The 20,185-nt window shown below is 46.9% G+C and overlaps 1 protein-coding gene and 1 long non-coding RNA gene across 5 annotated transcripts in view; one reads left to right on the plus strand and one right to left on the minus strand.

Annotated features, from left to right (window-relative positions):
- LOC139281294 (probable helicase with zinc finger domain) overlaps positions 1–20,185 on the minus strand; it is a 369,458-nt gene that overhangs the window by 104,852 nt on the left and 244,421 nt on the right. The window lies entirely within an intron of this gene.
- LOC139281295 (uncharacterized) overlaps positions 1,488–20,185 on the plus strand; it is a 48,095-nt gene continuing 29,397 nt past the window's right edge. The window contains exon 1 of the long non-coding RNA XR_011596859.1: positions 1,488–1,572. This is a non-coding gene — a long non-coding RNA (uncharacterized lncRNA). The remainder of the gene's footprint in view (positions 1,573–20,185) is intronic.

Consider the following 20,185-nt stretch of genomic DNA (forward strand, 5'->3'; position numbering starts at 1 on the left):
AAGTAAATCATTGTGTGAATTATTTTGAGATTTTTTTTACAAAATGAGGTGCCGAGGCTGCTCGAAGGTGACGCACTATTGCTCTCCTCTTTGAAATACCTGGAGGATGACGAAAGTAGCAACCAGGCTCTCTGACAACATGCCATCCAATACCATTATTCTCAGCAGCTTGTATTTTGGGATCATCTCTCTCGGAAGACCATACATGTAATCTGGAAGGAGAGGAGAGGGAGGGGGAAGAAGGAGAGGGGGAGGGGGGGAGAGGGGGGGAGAAGGAGGAGAGGGGGAGAGGAGGGGGAAGAAGGAGAGAGGGAGAGGGGGGAGAAGAAGGAGAGGGGGAGAGGGGGGAGAAGAAGGAGAGGGGGGAGAAGAAGGAGAGGGGGGAGAAGAAGGAGAGGGGGGAGAAGAAGGAGAGGGGGAGAGGTGGGAGAAGGAGAGGGAGAGAGGGGGGAGAAGAAGGAGAGGGGGAGAGGTGGGAGAAGGAGAGGGGGGAGAAGAAGGAGTGGGGAAGAGGGGGGAGAAGAAGGAATGGGGGAGAGGGGGGAGAAGGAGAGGGGGAGAGGGGGGGGGAGAAGGAGAGGGGGAAGAAGGAGAGGAGAGGGATAGGGTGAGAGGAGAGGGATAGGGTGAGAGGAGAGGGATAGGGTGAGAGGAGAGGGATAGGGTGAGAGGAGAGGGATAGGGTGAGAGGAGAGGGATAGGGTGAGAGGAGAGGGATAGGGTGAGAGGAGAGGGATAGGGTGAGGAGAGGGATAGGGTGAGAGGAGAGGGATAGGGTGAGAGGAGAGGGATAGGGTGAGAGGAGAGGGATAGGGTGAGAGGAGAGGGATAGGGTGAGAGGAGAGGGATAGGATGAGAGGAGAGGGATAGGGTGAGAGGAGAGGGATAGGGTGAGAGGAGAGGGATAGGGTGAGAGGAGAGGGATAGGGTGAGAGGAGAGGAGGGTGAGAGGAGAAGAGGGTGAGGGAGGGGGAGAGGGGAAGAGAGAGGGAGGGAGGGAGGGAGGGGGAAGAGAGAGGGAGGGAGGGAGGGGGTAGAGAGAGGGAGGGAGGGAGGGGGGAGGGAGAGGAGAGGGAGGGGGGAGGGGGAGGGAAGAGGAGAGAGGAGGGGAGGCTGAACGGGCCCGGCTGACAAGAGGAAGCCGGACCCAAGACTTCAGGCGGGGCCTGCCTCCAGCAAGGTGCCGGGCGGGCGAGACCCGCCGATGACATGCAGAGAGGGGGGGGGGGGGGGGGGGGGGGGCGGACGCTGAACTAGGGGGGGGGGGGCGGGGGGGGGGGGGGAAGAGCGGCAGGCAGTGGACCTGAATGGGGGTGGGAGCCAGAGCAGGAGCTGAGGAGGGAAACCTGAATCCGATCGTCGACGCCCTAGTGAGCCCATTCGGCTAGGGCTAGGAGCGGTGTGCTGCGGGCCCCTCCCACATAGCCTCGGCCTCCTGGAACTACTGCACATGCGCGCGCACTCTAGCACGCATGTGCAGAGGTCCCGGCACTGTTTTCAGCGCCGGAACCTAGCTCCGCCCCCCACAGCGCCAAGGGCCTGGAACGTTCCAACAGCGGGGAGAATACCGAGGTAAGTTTTAAGCACGGAAATCAGGTATGGCTCGCGGGGCTGTGCCGTTCCAAGCGCGGCCCGAAACTTGACCCCATAAAGAGTAATTGCGAATACATTTTTAAAAAGGAAATAAATTTATATAAAGGGAATGTTAAGGAAGAAATGGTTGGATAATTGAAAAATAACAAAACTTGAAATGCCATGACCTCCAGGGAAGTCAAACTCATTTCCAAATGTCCTTTGAAATCAGACCAAGCAAGGGAAGTGTAAATCAAGTTATTAGCTGGCATTGAAACATTCACATCATTTCTCCCACAAATTTGCAGTTAGGTTGTACAATGAACGCTTGGCGCACACACCCGAATAACTTGCACTTGTATACTGCTTTTAGTAGAGAAATAGCCAAAGTGCTTCACAAAAGAGGGCGACGAACTAAGAGAATGTGATTAGGGGAGGTGACTAACAAAATAGATGGGTTTTGAGAAAGGAGAGAGAGATGCAGTGAGGATGGGTTTGGGGACAGAATTCCAGAGCCCTGACAGAGTAACACAATATTAGCACACAGGAGGCCACCATCCAGCGCATCTGTTTGTGCTGACTCTCAGGAGCTATCCATTCAGTCCTATTCTGCTCTGCTGCAACAATCCTTTCAATAACCTCACATGCTCACTTCATCTCAATTGGGAGGACATCCTGAAAATCCCTGTTTTTGAGTGTAATCCCAGGCGAGTCAATAAGCTCTCACACTTTGAGGGATTTATCTTGGATGGTTGTCTGTGGTGTGGTCCTCTGGACATGCAATCTTGAGAGCTGGTAGTCGAGTCAACCACTGGCAGCAGGGCTGCCTGTTGTGTAGGCATGCCTGTTCACTGTGTGATGTCTGTAACACTGTATGCAACAATGAATGTACCCTTGTACTGTACACACCTTACCGGTACACTGGAGGGTGCTGTTGCTGGAGACCCAGAGGTTGCCTGCACACAGCAGGTAACCCAGTATAAAAAGGAACACACAGCTTGTTGTCGTGACTCAGGAGCTGCTAATAAAGGACTGCAGGTCTGCACAGTTTAAGTACCATACCCTGCCTCGTGGAGTCATTACTAAAGGTGCCTACATACACCACAATTGGCGACGGGAATATGGGATCACGAACCACACGCTCAACATGTCTAACCTCAGCAACTTTCAGCAATTTATGGAGGAGGAGGATTGGGACGCTTTTGTGGAAAGATTGGAACACTTCTTTATAGCCAACGGCCTGGACGGGGACAACCGGCCACACTACCGAACAAACGCAGGGCCATCATGCTTAGCAGTTATGGGCCACCATCTACGGTCTAGTCAGGGACTTACTAGCCCCGTAGAAGACAACCACCAAGAGCTATGAGGAACTTGTAACAACCATACAGGAACAACTAAAACCGAAAGAAAGCATCCTCACAGCCAGGCACCGGTTCTGCACTTACCGGCGACCTGAGGGCCAAGAAATTGCCAAGTATGCTGCACACTTAAAACGACTAGCTGCACCGTGTGATTTTGGCGACCACCTTAAATGAAGCACTAAGGGACATTTGTCATCGGAATCGGCCACGAAGGCCTCCTACACAAATCACAAATTGCTCTCGGCTGACATCACGGTCACCCTGCAGAAAGCAATTCAAGTGAGCCAAAGACTATGCATGCAAAGGCTGCAAAGAAGAAGGGCACCTTCAGAGAATGTGCAGAAAAGGCTGTACTCACTGTGTCTCTGATGAGTTAGCTAATCCCCGGGGCTCCGACACAGATGAAGATGAAGCTGCTCAAACCCTGGGAGAAGAGTATGGAATCTTTACCTGCTCCACCGGAAGCTCTCCGTGGATGATGGAAGTGGGCATCGACGGGGTCTCAGTCTCCATGGAGATCGACACAGGAGCGAGAGCCAGTCTGTGATGTGCCAAAAGACCTTTGAAAACATTTGGGAGGAATCCTGCCACTCGACCAAAACTGTTTCCTGTCCAGGCAAAGCTGCTCACCTATACCAAAGGTAAAATCCAAATTGTTGGCAGTGTGGACATCCAGGTCTCCCAGGGCAGTGTGTTGCACAAACTCCCCCTGTGGATTGTAGCCGGCGACAGTCCAATGCTGCTGGGCATGAATTGGATGAACCGGGTCCACATCAGGTGAAGTGGTGCTGTGGAAGAAAGAGCACCGCAGCCTGCCTGCATCAAGACCACAAAATGGCTGCAGCACCAAAAGCAGCAGATCTGCATTCAAAATGGCCTCCTCCATGCCACGAGTCAACATGGAGGAGCATCATGTGACCGAGCGGCCAATCTGATTGGAAGGCTCCCTTAAAGGAGACCGGTAACAAAAAAAATTTAAAGGGGAAGTTCCAACTATTTGAGTACACGGACTTTAAAGCTAAAGATGCAATTAAAGGGTGCAAGTATGAAAACGTATGCAATGTAACCATGAATTGTGATGCTGGTTTAACTAATGTGATTAATGAAATGAATGCAGGTGTCAGTAAGGTTAAGAACAAGTTTATTATGCTTAACAATAATGATAGAGATTGTGAAATGCCTAATGTAACCATGTCTGTTGAAACCAGGACACCCAAAAGTGATGCAAATGCTAGAATGTATAATGCAGGCTCGACTATGTGTGATCAGAGCCAAGGTGTCATGTGTACCGGTAGGACACTGCCAAAGGACACTGGGTCCTATAGGGACCATAATGATGCCAATGGAATCCCCCTGTGGGAGACCCCCAGGTCCAGCAGGCTACCTGACCATGTAGCCTGGACCTTTGGAACGAATGTGATGCCCCTTGCAGGACACACACACAGGCAGTGGGAGCAGACCCACTACAGGGACAGTGGTCAATGGGCAGCCCAGCCACCACCAATGGCAACCTGCACCAGACCAGGGCCAACACCAGAAGTATGAGGCCAATACCCTCCAGCTTCCCTGGCAAACCCTGGGATGACCTGACCCTCATCCCCAATAGTGGACAAGGAGCCCACCAGTCTTGTGGCCCTGCCCACCACCCCACAACTACCCACATCACAGTGAATACACACCACCCACTGCTGCCGTGGCTACCTCCCCGAGGGATCCCACAACAGTGACACCCAGTTGGTTTGTGTGTGAGGGAGGGGAAACGTACGAAGCCAGCCTCAAGCACAGGGGTCACAACTGGCAACCACACAACCCTCACCACAACCTCCCATAGCCCACCACTGATCACCTCCCCAGGTCATGACAACGAGGATATGAAAAATGCTCAGGGAGAGTATTGTTGTGTAGGCATGCCTGTTCACTGTGATATCTGTAACACTGTATGCAACATTGAATGTACCCTTGTACTGTACACCCCTTACCGGTACACTGGAGGGTGCTGTTGCTGGAGACCCAGGGGTTGCCTGCACACGGTAGGTAACCCAGTATAAAAGGGAACTCACAGCTTGTTGTTGGCACTCAGGAGCTGCTAATAAAGGACTGCATGTCTGCACAGTTTAAGTACGATACCCTGCCTCGTGGAGTCATTACTAAAGGTGCCTACATACACCACACTACCCAATCCCCAAAGGCTAGGATATACCCCCTGGCCGCAGACCTGTGTTTACAGGTCATGGGGAATAACATTTTGGAGGTACCATCAAATTATTACTAGAAATGAGCTAAATGAAATAATGATGGTATCACTTCAACTATTGCTCCCATTTTTCCATTAGTACAGACAACGTTATAACTAGCATTTACAAAGTACCTGCCACATTGTTGAGGCAACTCAAAACACTTTACCAATGCGACATTCAAATATCAACAATAAGTTGCATTCATATAGCCCCTTTAATGTAAAGAACAAGCCAAGATGCTTATCATCATAGCCAGTCCATCGAAATCAAAGAAGACTTGCTTCCACTCTCAAAGTGAGTTCTCAGGTGACTGAACAGTCCAATGTGGGAATTACAGTCTCTGTCACAGGTGGGACAGATAGTCATTGGAGGAAAGGGTGGGTGGGGAGTCTGGTTTGCCGCACGCTCCTTTCGCTGACTGCGCTTGATTTCTGCATGTTCTCGACGACTAGACCCTCGGTGCTCAGCGCCCTCCTGGATGCTCTTCCTCCACTCGGTCTTTGGCCAGGAACTCCCAGGTGTCGGTGGGGATGTTGCATTTTATCAAGGAGGCTTTGAGGGTGTCCTTCAAATGTTTCCTCTGCCCACCTGGGGCTCGCTTGCTGTCACTTGCGAACGACGCTTGCGTCTGCACATTCAGAGGCTGAACTCCAAGCCATCGTCAACAGCTTCACCGAGGCATATGAAAGCATAGGTCCTTCACCAACCTGACCCCGCCACACAGCACTGCCCCCCAGTCATCAAGATCCACGGCGCGGTCCTGGACAACGTGGACCACATTCCATACCTTAGGAGCCTATTATCAGCAAGGGCAGACATCGACAATGAGGTTCAACACCGCTTCCAGTGCGCCAGCGCAGCCTTCGGCCGCCTGAGAAACAGAGTGTTCGAAGATCAGGCCCTCAAATCTGGCACCAAGCTTATGGTCTACAGGGCTGCAGTGATAACCGCCCTCCTGTATAGCTCAGAGACGTGGACCATATACAGCAGACACCTCAAGTCGCTGAAGAAATACCACCAACGATGTCTCCGCAAGATCCTGCAAATCCCCTGGGAGGACAGACGATGCTGAACAGATAGACACAAGGCAACAGAACCTAGGCCAGCGTGGAAAGGTTAGGAGGGGTAACCATTTTTCTAAGGATGATAGGGAGATGAAGGGACAGAGGTTTAGGGTTGCAATTCCAGAAAGTGGAACCTAGAGAACGGAAGGCTCTCCTGGTTGTGACTATTTCTTGCCCTATTTTTCAGCCTATTTTGTTTCTTTCATGGTGCAACCAAGATCTGATTTTGGTGATTGAATAAGTTAAATTAGATTTCAGGATTTTCAGATCAGCCATGATCGTATTAAATGGCGGAGCAGACTCGAGGGGCTGTATGGCCTACTCCTGCTCCTATTTCTTATGTTCTTAAAGAGCAGCACTTGATTAGAACCATAATAAATCCCAACAAACTGGATCAGAAATCAGTTATTTAACTGGTTATGAAGTCCAGCAGCGTCAATGGAATCTACACAATCCACGGAGATTGGATCTGAGACGAGTCTACTTAGAAAGATCAAAATAAACCATTCCCTTCAAGGTAGGATTTCGACTGAAGTCATTCACAGGATCAAAGGATACCCCTCTTAAATGGTTGAGAAATATGCCCGAGTCTGTGCACAAGTTACACTCTGCTTGGAAGAGGATCAAGATTCAGTGAAAGGAGAGTTGAATGGAAGCTCCACTGGGATGTGAAAACTAGCTCTTGCATATATATTAAAAGGAAGGATCCTGATGGTGGTAAATAAAATGTACAACTTAAAGTTGTGTTGCTGCACTGAACGTACCGGCTGTTTTCATTATGTTAATTTGTTGCAGCTACAGATCTCAATGCTTTCTTATTTTTTCTTGCTACAACCTGAATGTGGAGCCCCGAGGGACCTGCAGACATCACATACAGATTCCTTCCATACCCGGCTGGGGATGTTCCTGGAGAGATAGTACAAACCATGGAGTTCGGCCTCTGGAATGTGTACAGACGCAAGCATCGTCCGCGTGGTGTAGTTCGACGACAGAGAATGGGACGATCTTGGATCTAGCCTGGAGGTGCCGAAGGTTGAACAGGCTCCCATTGGTTCTATAGTTTAGTTCCACTCCAGCGGAGAGCTTGTTGAGAGTGAGATGGAGCACTGCAGCGAGGAAGATCGAGAAGAGGATTGGTGCGATGATGCAGCCCCGCTTGACCCCAGTCTGGACATGAAAAGCATGGGCCTTACGATAAACATCTGTAAGACAAAGATCCTCCACCAACCTCACCTCGCCATACAGCACTTCCCCCCCCCCCACCTCCAGGTCATAAAAATCCACGGCGCGGCCCTGGACAACGTGGCCCATTTTCCATACCTCAGGAGCTGACTATCAGCAAGGGCAGACATCGATGACGAGGTCCAACACCGCCTCCAGTGTGACAACGCAGCCTTCGGTCGCATGAGGGAGAGAGTGTTTGAAGACCAGGACCTCAAATCTGGCACCAAGTTTATGGTCTACAGGGCTGTAGTGATACCCACCCTCCTGTATGGTTCAGGGACGTGGACCATATATAGCAGATATCGCAAAGTGCCGGAGAAGTACCACCAACACTGCCTCTAAGATCCTGCAAATCCACTGAGAGGATAGACGCACCAACGTCAGTGTTCTCGATCAGGCCAATATCCCCAGCATCGAAGCACTGACCATTCGACCAGCTCCGTTGGGCGGGCCACATCATCCCCATGTCCGACACGAGGCTCCCAAAGCAAGCGCTCCACTTGGAACTCTTACACAGCAAGCGAGCCCCAGGTGGGCAGAGGAAACGTTTCAAGGACACCCTCAAAGCCTCCTTCATAAAATGCAACATCTCTACCGACATCTGGGAGTCCCTGGCCCAAGATCGCCCAAAATGGAGGAACAGCATCCGGAAGGGCGTTGAGCACCTAGAGTCTCGTCACCGAGAGCATGCAGAAAACAAGCGCAGACAGTGGAAGGACTGTGCGGCAAATCATGCTCCCCACCCATCATCATCATCATCATAAGCAGCCTCTTGAAAACAAGGAAGACTTGCTTCCACTTCAAAAGTGAGTTCTCAGGTGACTGAACAGTCCAATACGGAATTACAGTCTCTGTCGCAGGTGGAACAGGCAGTCGTTGAAGGAAAGGGCGGGTGGGAGTCTGGTTTGCTGCACGCTCCTTCCACTGCCTGCGCTTGTTTTCTGCATGCTCTCAGCGACGAAACTCAAGGTGCTCAGCGCCCTCCCGGATGCTCTTCCTCCATTTTGGACAATCTTGGGCCAGGGATTCTCAGGTGCCGGTGGGGATGTCCTTGAAACGTTTCCTCTGCCCACCTGGGGCTCACTTGCTGTGCAGGATTTCTGAGTAGAGTACTTGGTTAGGGAGTCAGGTGTCGGGCATGCGGACGATATGGCTCGCCCAGCGGAGCTGATCGAGTGTGGTCAGTGCTTCGATCCTGGGGATGTTGGCCTGATCGAGAACACTGATGTTGGTGTGTCTATCCTCCCAGTGGATTTGCAGGATCTTGTGGAGGCAGCGCTGATGGTACTTAAGGTCCTGGTCTTCACTCTCTTCCTCAGGTGACCCTTTCCTTCAACCACTGTCTGCTCCACCTGTGACAGAGACTGTAATTCCCACATTGGACTGTACAGCCACCTGAGAACTCACTTAGAGTTGAAGCAAGTCTACCTCGATTTCGAGGGACTGCCTAAGATGATAATGGTGATAAGCCATTCTGCTGCCTTTGTGAATCAGACAAAGGATGGTTATCATAAAGACAAATACTGCTGAGGAAAATATTGTGCCATTGCCGTGTACAAATCTACCATTACTTTGTTGGCTTTTGTACTTTATGTCCTTAGTTATAAAGCCAAATAATGCTATATTGTGAATAACCTGGATGATCATTCTAACTTATCACAGTATCTTAACTGCTTTTTGAACCAATCCAGAGGAGGGCTATGTGGCAATAGAGGACTTAGTTACAAGCCAGTATTGGAAAAACTGAACTCTGTAGACTCCAAATGAGGGAAATAAGAATGCACCTTCTAGCGATACATGATCTGGAAGTCTACTTCATCCTATGCGGGGTCTATTCCAGGTATTGATTACTGACATCAACCCTCAGCTTGCTTTTCTCCAGTTTCTACTATTTTTAAAAAGTCTTGCAGACATGAAGTAGACTTCCAGATCATGTATCGCTAGAAGGTACATTCTTATTTCCCTCATTTGAAATCGACAGAGTTCAGCTTTTCCAATACTGGCTTGTAACTAAGTCCTCTGTTGCCACATAGCCCTCCCTGCATCAAATCCAGGGGTTGTACCTCAATGACCAGAACTCTCTGCAATATTCAAGATGCACCCTGACGAGAGCACTACACAGCTTTTAACATGAGCTGAGATTTATACTCCACTGATGTGATAATCTAGTGTGATATTCAGTTAGATTTATTGATTGCTGCTCCATGTTGAGTCTATCACTCCCCGATCTCCTTCAAAAACTTCAAATTAGTTCAACACCATTCATTAAGTAAGCAAGCCCCCAATTCTGTTCCAATGTGTAAGACATTATACTTGCAGGTAAAGAAATGCCCACTCAACTATTGTCTAGGTTCTTTTGTCCGAAGTTCCTTCATCAAACTCTCCATCACCCCAGCCCAATTGAGTATCATCTGAGAATTTGGCCTATTTACATTCCTCATCTTACTTCTCGCCCTTGGGTATATACATTGATTGAGCCCTTTCAGCCTGTCTCAGATCTTAACCTCAAGTTAATTATTTAGCCTGGCTGTGTAAAACAGCAGCAAATTACAGCTAGTGTGTATGCCCTCCTGTATGACTCAGAGACATGGACCATGTACAGTAGACATCTCAAAGCACTGGAAAAATACCACCAACGATGTCTCCGCAAGATCCTGCAAGTCCCCTGGGAGGACAAATGCACCAACGTTAGCGTCCTCGATCAGGCCAACATCCCCAGCATTGAAGCACTGACCACACTCGACCAGCTCCATTGGGCGGTTCACATTGTTCGCATGCCTGATACGACACTCCCAAAGCAAGCGCTCTACTCTGAACTCCTACACGGCAAGCGAGCCCCGGGTGGGCAGAGGAAACGTTTCAAGGACACCCTCAAAGCCTCCTTGATCAAGAGCAACATTCCCATTGACACCTGGGAGACCTTGGCCAAAGACCACCCTAAGTGGAGGAAGAGCATCCGGGAGGGCCACTGAGCGCCTCGAGTCTCGTCGACGAGAGCATGCAGAAACCAAACGCAGGCAGCATGCGGCAAACCAGTCCCACCCACCCTTTCCTCCAACCACTGTCTGTCCCACCTGTGACAGAGACTGTAATTCCCGTATTGGACTGTTCAGTCACCTGAGAACTCACTTTTAGAGTGGAAGCAAGTCTTCCTCGGTTTCGAGGGACTGCCTATGATGATGAGGTTTTGGCAATTTTGATGCACGCTTTAACAGGGACATTTCACAGAAAGACAAATGATTTCCTGAACAATTAGGACTGCTCCTGGGGTAGGTGGGACCTGTACAAGTCAGACAGGTTACACCTCAACAGAGACGGGACCAATGTTCTCGCGGGTGGTTTTGATAGTGTGGTTGAGAGGGCTTTAAACTAGCTTGGCAGGGGGATGGGAACTCAGTAGAGGGCTCTGAGCTAGTTAGAGTGGGTGAGAGCTCAGATGAACAGAACTCCAAGAAATAATGCAAAAGGCAGGAGGCAACAGAGCAGAGAAGCACTGGGGTAAGTGGAAACCACAACATGATAGGAAGGGACAATATGTATGAATATAAACATAGAAACATCGAAAATAGGTGCAGGAGTAGGCCATTCGGCCCTTCTAGCCTGCACCACCATTCAATGAGTTCATGGCTGAACATGCAACTTCAGTACCCCATTCCTGCTTTCTCGCCATACCCCTTGATCCCCCTAGTAGTAAGGACTTCATCTAACTCCTTTTTGAATATCTTTAGTGAATTGGCCTCAACAACTTTCTGTGGTAGAGAATTCCACAGGTTCACCCACTCTCTGGGTGAAGAAGTTTCTCCTCATCTCGGTCCGAAATGGCTTACCCCTTATCCTTAGACTGTGACCCTGGTTCTGGACTTCCCCAACATTGGGAACATTCTTCCTGCATCGAACCTGTCTGAACCCATCAGAATTTTAAACATTTCTATGAGGTCCCCTCTCATTCTTCTGAACTCCAGTGAATACAAGCCCAGTTGATCCAGTCTTTGATAGGTCAGTCCTGCCATCCCGGGAATCAGTCTGGTGAACCTTCGCTGCACTTCCTCAATAGCAAGAATGTCCTTCCTCAGGTTAGGAGACCAAAACTGTACACAATACTCCAGGTGTGGCCTCACCAAGGCCCTGAACAACTGTAGCAACACCTCCCTGCCCCTGTACTGAAATCCCCTCGCTATGAAGGCCAACATGCCATTTGCTTTCTTAACCGCCTGCTGTACCTGCATGCCAACCTTCAATGACTGATGTACCATGACACGCAGGTCTCGTTGCACCTCCCCTTTTCCTAATCTGTCACCATTCAGATAATAGTCTATCTCTCTCTGTTTTTACCACCAAAGTGGATAACCTCACATTTATCCACATTATACTTCATCATAAAGGGGCTGCTGGGATCAAAACTAAAAATCATGGTTTAAAAACTAGTATTAAAACACTCTACCTAAACGTACGCAGCATTCGAAACAAAGTAAATGAGTTGACGGCACAAATCATTACAAATGGGTATGATTTGGTGGCCATTACAAAAACATGGTTGCAGGGAATTAAACATAGATGTATCTGACAATTTGGAAAGATAAGACAAGGGAAAGGAGGTGGGGTAGCTCTGTTAATAAAGGATGATATCAGGGCAGTTGTGAGAGACGATATTGGCTCTAATGAACAAAATGTTGAATCATTGTGAGTGGAGATTAGAGATAGTAAAGGGAAAAAGTCACTGGTGGGTGTAGTTTATAGGCCCCCCAAATAATAACTTCACGGTGGGGCGGACAATAATCAAGGGAATAATGGAGGCATGTGAAAAAGGAACGGCAGTAATCATGGGGGATTTTAACCTACATATCGATTGGTCAAATCAAATCGCACAGGGTAGCCTTGAGGGGGAATTCATAGAATGCATACGGGATTGTTCCTTAGAACAGTATGTGACAGAACCTACAAGGGAGCAAGCGATCTTAGATCTGGTCCTGTGTAATGAGTCAGGAATAATAAACGATCTCCTAGTAAAAGATCCTCTCAGAATGAGTGATCACAGTATGGTTGAATTGGTAATACAGATTGAGGGTGAGGAAGTAGTGTCTCAAACGAGCGTACTATGCTTAAACAAAGGGGACTACCGTGGGATGAGGGCAGAGTTGGCTAAAGTAGACTGGGAACACAGGCTAAACGGTGGCACAATTGAGGAACAGTGGAGCACTTTTAAGGAGCTCTTTCATAGTGCTCAACAAAAATATATTGCAGTGAAAAAGAAGGGCGGTAAGAGAAGGGATAACCAGCCATGGATAACCAAGGAAATAAAGCAGAGTATCAAATTAAAAACTAATGTGTATAAGGTGGCCAAGGTTAGTGGGAAACGAGAAGATTGGGAAAATTTTAAATGACAGCAAAGAATGACTAAGAAAGCAATAAAGAAAGGAAAGATAGATTACGAAAGTAAACTTGCGCAAAACATAAAAACAGATAGTAAAAGCTTTTACAGATATATAAAACGGAAAAAAGAGTGACTAAAGTAAATGTTGGTCCCTTAGAAGATGAGAAGGGGGATTTAATAATGGGAAATGTGGAAATGGCTGAGACCTTAAACAATTATTTTGCTTCCGTCTTCACAGTGGAAGACACAAAAACCATGCCAAAAATTGCTGGTCACGGGAATGTAGGAAGGGAGGACCTTGAGACAATCACTATCACTAGGGAGGTAGTGCTGGACAGGCTAATGGGACTCAAGGTAGACAAGTCCCCTGGTCCTGATGAAATGCATCCCAGGGTATTAAAAGAGATGGCGGCAGTTATAGCAGATGCATTCGTTATAATCTACCAAAATTCTCTGGACTCTGGGGAGGTACCAGCGGATTGGAAAGCAGCTAATGTAACGCCCGTGTTTAAAAAAGGGGGCAGACAAAAGGCAGGTAACTATAGGCCGGTTAGTTTAACATCTGTAGTGGGGAAAATGCTTGAAGCTATCATTAAGGAAGAAATAGCGGGACATCTGGATAGGAATAGTGCAATCAAGAAGACGCAACATGGATTCATAAAGGGGAAATCATGTTTAACTAATTTACTGGAATTCTTTGAGGATATAACGAGCATTGTGGATAGAGGTGGACTGATGGATGTGGTGTTTTTTGATTTCTAAAAGGCATTCGATAAGGTGCCACACAAAAGGTTACTGCAGAAGATAAAGGTACGCGGAGTCAGAGGAAATGTATTAGCATGGATAGAGAATTGGCTGGTGAACAGAAAGCAGAGAGTCGGGATAAATGGGTCCTTTTCGGGTTGGAAATCGGTGGTTAGTGGTGTGCCACAGGGATCGGTGCTGGGACCACAACTGTTTACAATATACATAGATGACCTGGAAGAGGGGACAGAGTGTAGCGTAACAAAATTTGCAGATGTCACAAAGATTAGTGGGAAAGCGGGTTGTGTAGAGGACACAGAGAGGCTGCAAAGAGATTTGGATAGGTTAAGCGAATGGGCTAAGGTTTGGCAGCTGGAATACAATGTTGGAAAGTGTGAGGTCATCCACCTTGGGAAAATAAACAGTAAAAGGGAATATTATTTGAATGGGGAGAAATTACAACATGCTGAGGTGCAGAGGAAACTGGGGATCCTTGTGAATGAATCCCCAAAAGTTAGTTTTGCAGGTGCAGCAGGTAATCAGGAAGGCGAATGGAATGTTGGCCTTCATTGCGAGAGGGATGGAGTACAAAAGCAGGGAGGTCCTTCTGCAACTGTATAGGGTATTGGTGAGGCCGCACCTGGAGTACTGCGTGCACTTTTGGTCACCTTACTTAAGGAAGGATATACTAGCTTTGGAGGGGGTACAGAGACGACTCACTAGGCTGATTCCGGAGATGAGGGGGTTACCTTATGATGATAGATTGAGTAGGCTGGGTCTTTACTCGTTGGAGTTCAGAAGGATGAGGGGTGATCTTATAGAAACATTTAAAATAATGAAAGAGATAGACAAAATAGAGGCAGAGAGGTTGTTTCCACTGGTCGGGGAGACTAGAACTAGGGGGCACAGCCTCAAAATACGGGGGAGCCAATTTAAAACCGAGTTGAGAAGGAATTTCTTCTCCCAGAGGGTTGTGAATTTGTGGAATTCTCTGCCCAAGGAAGCAGTTGAGGCTAGCTCATTGAATGTATTCAAGTCACAGATAGATAGATTTTTAACCAATAAGGGAATTAAGGGTTATGGGGAGTGGGCGGGTAAGTGGAGCTGAGTCCACGGCCAGATCAGCCATGATCTTGTTGAATGGCGGAGCAGGCTCGAGGGGCTAGATGGCCTACTCCTTTTCTTAATTCTTATGTTCTTATATCACAAAACCAGGCCAATGACAGGAACAATAGATCAGAGGCACCAGCAAATATTGGTTAGACTGTGGGCTAGAAATTGGTCTTTTGGCAGCAGCGCTATTTTTTTAAAGGCATAAAATTGATTAAAAAATGCACCCGACAGTAAAAATGGGCGTTGCACGAGGATTCACAGTGGAAACCGCGGTCCTCGACAACTTTAGTCCGAGGCAGATTACCACTAAAAAGACAGGCCCTGGCGGGGTGGGGGGGGGGGGGAAAGAGAATACACCAAAAAAAGGAACATAAAAAAAAAAAATCAGAAAACACTTATCTAGCGAATCGCTGAAAAATAATTTAAAAATAAAAACTTGAACTTATATTTGTTGCATGTCTTCATACTTACTGCTGTTTCTGGGGCTGCAACGCAGGCTTTTCCCGGGCGTTTTTATTCACCCAGAATACGGTGCGCCGAACGGCCAATTTAAAGCGATATTGCTTTTTTTCGTATTGTACGACGGCGGTCTGCTTTTCAGCGGTATTTCAAAACCGTCGGCGCACAACTTTGGCCAAGTTAGGCGAACACCTTTTCCTGTCAAAAAAGTCGAAATATCGTTGAAAAAACGGGCAAAAGGCTGGCCAATTTCAAGCCCCACAACTTTGACTTTCCCAGGCTATCTGCCCACTTACTAACTGCACAGTCTTTCCGTGTCCCTAATATTTAAAAGAAAATGGCACTTTCTCTTTGGGCTGTACAAATGAAAAACTATTTTGTGCAGCTAATAATATAAATCGCTTAATGATCAAAGCTGATACCAATTGCATTTGCCAGCTCTATTTAAATGTGTCCACAATTTTCGGGTGGATTATTTCCCTGCGCATCTGGGTACTACCATCAGGAAGAGGCTCAGAAGCAGTTAACTTCATTCCCATTTCCTTTTATTCACTAGCAGGTGCATATATTGAAAACACATTCTGTATTATCAGCAATCAGCACAAATTCAGAAACGCAATCTCCTTATCAGAAAAGCTTCATCTGCACAGCAATTGAGATTTCCCCTTTTATGAAGTAACCACTTCAAAAAATTTTGCAAAAGCTTTTGCCACTTGTTTTTCTTTTCTCCTCAAGAAGTGAATGCACATTGCCAAAGAGTATTTATGAATTCAGGAAGAATCCAACCCACAAACCCGCTCCAAGCAACCCCTAGTTTTACACAGAATACAGAATATGCAGCACAGAAACAGGCCATTCAGCCCAACCAGTCCATGCTGCTGCCTGTGCTCCACTCGAGCCTCCTCCCATCCTTCAGCATCTAACTATCAGCATAACCCTCTATTCCCTGTTCCCCCATTTGCTTATCTAGCCTCCCCTTTATATGGATCTATACTATTCACCTTAACTATTCCCTGTGGTAGCGAGGATGTCTCGGAGCGGGTGCAGGACATTCTGAAAAGGGAGGGTGAACAGCCAATTGTCGTGGTGCACATTGGTACCAACGATATAGGTAAAAAAAGGGATGAGGTCCTACGAGACGAATTTAAGGAGCTAGGAGCTAAATTAAAACGTAGGACCTCAAAAATAGTAATCTCGGGATTGCTACCAGTGCCACGTGCTAGTCAGAGTAGGAATCGCAGGATAGCTCAGATGAATACGTGGCTTGAGCAGTGGTGCAGTAGGGAGGGATTCAAATTCTAGGGGCATTGGAACAGGTTCTGGGGGAGGTGGGACTAGTACAAACCGGACGGTCTGCACCTGGGCAGGACCGGAACCAATGTCCTAGGGGGAGTGTTTGCTCATGCTGTTGGGGAGGAGTTAAACTAATATAGCAGGGGGATGGGAACCAATGCAGGGAGACAGAGGGAAACAAAATGGAGACAAAAGCAAAAGACAGAAAGGAGATGAGTAAAAGTGGAGGGCAGAGAAACCCAAGGCGAAAAACAAAAAGGGCCACTGACTATAAAGGGGCTGCAGGAGGGGTCAAAACTCAAAATCATGGTTTAAAAACTAGGATTAAAACACTCTAGCTAAACGCACGCAGCATTCGAAATAAAGTAAATGAGTTGACGGCACAAATCATTACAAATGGGTATGATTTGGTGGCCATTACAGAAACGTGGTTGCAGGGTGGCCAAGACTGGGAATTAAACATACAGGGGTATCTGACAATTCGGAAAGATAGACAAGAAGAGAAAGGAGGTGGGGTAGCTCTGTTAATAAAGGATGATATCAGGGCAGTTGTGAGAGACGATATTGGCTCTAATGAACAAAATGTTGAATCATTGTGGGTGGAGATTAGAGATAGTAAGGGGAAAAAGTCACTGGTGGGCGTAGTTTATAGGCCCCCAAATAATAACTTCACGCTGGGGCGGGAATAATGCAGGATGTGAAAAAGGAACGGCAGTAGTCATGGGGGATTTTAACCTACATATCGATTGGTCAAATCAAATCGCACGGGGTAGCCTGGAGGAGGAATTCATAGAATGCATACGGGATTGTTTCTTAGAACAGTATGTTACAGAACCTACAAGGGAGCAAGCTATCTTAGATCTGGTCCTGTGTAATGAGACAGGAAAAATAAAAGATCTCCTTGTAAAAGATCCTCTCGGAATGAGTGATCACAGTATGGTTGAATTTGTAATACAGATTGATGGTGAGGTTGTGTCAGAAACGAGCGTACTATGCTTAAACAAAGGGGACTACAGTGGGATGAGGGCAGAGTTGGCTAAAGTAGACTGGAAACACAGACTAAACGGTGGCACAATTGAGGAACAGTGGAGGACTTTTAAGGAGCTTTTTCAGTGCGCAACAAAAATATATTCCAGTGAAAAAGAAAGGCGGTAAGAGAAGGGATAACCAGCCGTGGATAATCAAGGAAATAAAGGAGAGTATCAAATTAAACACCAATGTGTATAAGGTGGCCAAGGTTAGTGGGAAACTAGAAGATTGGGAAAATTTTAAACAACAGCAAAGAATGACTAAAAAAGCAATAAAGGAAAGATAGATTACGAAGGTAAACTTGCGCAAAACATAAAAACAGATAGTAAAAGCTTTTACAGATATATAAAACGGAAAAGAGTGACTAAAGTAAATGTTGGTCCCTTAGAAGATGAGAAGGGAGATTTAATAATGGGAAATGTGGAAATGGCTGAGACCTTAAACAATTATTTTGCTTCGGTCTTCACAGTGGAAGACACAAAAACCATGCCAAAAATTGCTGGTCACAAGAGTGTGGGAAGGGAGGACCTTGAGACAATCACTATCACTAGGGGGGTAGTGCTGGACAGGCTATTGGGACTCAAGGTCGACAAGTCCCCTAGTCTTGATGAAATGCATCCCAGGGTATTAAAAGAGATGGCGGAAGTTATAGCAGATGCAGTCGTTATAATCTACCAAAATTCTCTGGACTCTGGGGAGGTACCAGCGGATTGGAAAGCAGCTAATGTAATGCCTCTGTTTAAAAAAGGGGGCAGACAAAAGGCATGTAACTATAGGCCGGTTAGTTTAACATCTGTAGTGGGGAAAATGCTTGAAGCTATCATTAAGGAAGAAATAGCGGGACATCTAGATAGGAATAGTGCAATCAAGCAGACGCAGCATGGATTCATGAAGGGGAAATCATGTTTAACTAATTTACTGGAATTCTTTGAGGATATAACGAGCATGGTGGATAGAGGTGTACCGATGGATGTGGAGTATTTAGATTTCCAAAAGGCATTCGATAAGGTGCCACACAAAAGGTTACTGCAGAAGATAAAGGTACGCGGAGTCAGAGGAAATGTATTAGCATGGATCGAGAATTGGCTGGCGAACAGAAAGCAGAGAGTCGGGATAAATGGGTCCTTTTCAGGTTGGAAATCGGTGGTTAGTGCTGTGCCACAGGGATCGGTGCTGGGACCACAACTGTTGCAAAGAGATTTAGATAGGTTAAGTGAATGGGCTAAGGTTTCGCAGATGGAATACAATGTTGGAAAGTGTGAGGTCATCCACCATGGGAAAATAAAAAGTAAAAGGGAATATTATTTGAATGGGGAGAAATTACAACATGCTGAGGTGCAGAGGGAACTGGGGATCCTTGTGAATGAATCCCAAAAAGTTTGTTTGCAGATGCAGCAGGTAATCAGGAAGGCGAATGGAATGTTGGCCTTCATTGCGAGAGGGATGGAGTACAAAAGCAGGGAGGTCCTGTTGCAACTGTATAGGGTATTGGTGAGGCCGCACCTGGAGTACTGCGTGCAGTTTTGGTCACCTTACTTAAGGAAGGATATACTGGCTTTGGAGGGGGTACAGAGACGATTCACGAGGCTGATTCCGGAGATGAGGGGGTCACCTTATGATAGATTGAGTAGACTGGGTCTTTACTCGTTGGAGTTCAGAAGGATGAGGGGTGATCTTATAGAAACATTTAAAATCATGAAAGAGATAGACAAATTAGAGGCAGAGAGGTTGTTTCCACTGGTCGGGGAGACTAGAACTAGGGGGCACAGCCTCAAAATACGGGGGAGCCAATTTAAAACTGAGTTGAGAAGGAATTTCTTCTCCCAGAGGGTTGTGAATCTGTGGAATTCTCTGCCCAAGGAAGCAGTTGAGGCTAGCTCACTGAATGTATTCAAGTCACAGATAGAGAGATTTTTAACCAATAAGGGAATTAAGGGTTGCGGGGAGTGGGCGGGTAAGTGGAGCTGAGTCCATGGCCAGATCAGCCATGATCTTGTTGAATGGCGGAGCAGGCTCGAGGGGCTCGATGGCCTACTCCTGTTCCTAATTCTTATGTACTTATGTTCCACATTCTCACCATTTTCTGGGTAAACAAGTATCTTCCGAATTCTCTATTTGATTTCTTGGTAACTATCTTATATTGATGGACTCTAGTTTTGCTCTTCTGCACAAGTGGAAACACTCTGTATTTACTCGAACAAAACCTTTCATAATTTTAAGACCTCTATTAGGTCACCCCCTCAGCCTTTTCTTTTCAAGAGAAGAGACCCAGCCTGTTCATCTTTTCCTGATAAGTATAACCTTACAGTTCTGGTATCATCCTTGTAAATCTTTTTTGTACCCTCTCCAGTGTCTCTATATCCTTTTTATAATACAACGACCAGACAGTACATAGTACTCCAAGTGTAATCTAACTGAGGTTCGATACAGGTTTAACATAACTTCCCTACTTTTCAATTCTATCCCTTGAGAAATAAACCTTAGTGCTTGGTTTGCTTTTGTTATGGCCTTATTGACCTGCATCACAACTTCGTGATGTGTATTTTTACTCCCAGATACGCTCCTCTAGCCCATTTAGATTCTTATCTTCTATGCAACATGTGACCTCCCCATTTTTCTTATCAAAATGTAATACCTCACACTTATCTATGTTGAAATGCATTTGCCAATTAAATACCCATTCTGCAAGTTTATTAAATGTCTTCTTGTAATTTG

The sequence above is a fragment of the Pristiophorus japonicus genome, chromosome 15, assembly GCF_044704955.1.
Source record: "Pristiophorus japonicus isolate sPriJap1 chromosome 15, sPriJap1.hap1, whole genome shotgun sequence".
NCBI classification, from domain to species: domain Eukaryota; kingdom Metazoa; phylum Chordata; class Chondrichthyes; family Pristiophoridae; genus Pristiophorus; species Pristiophorus japonicus.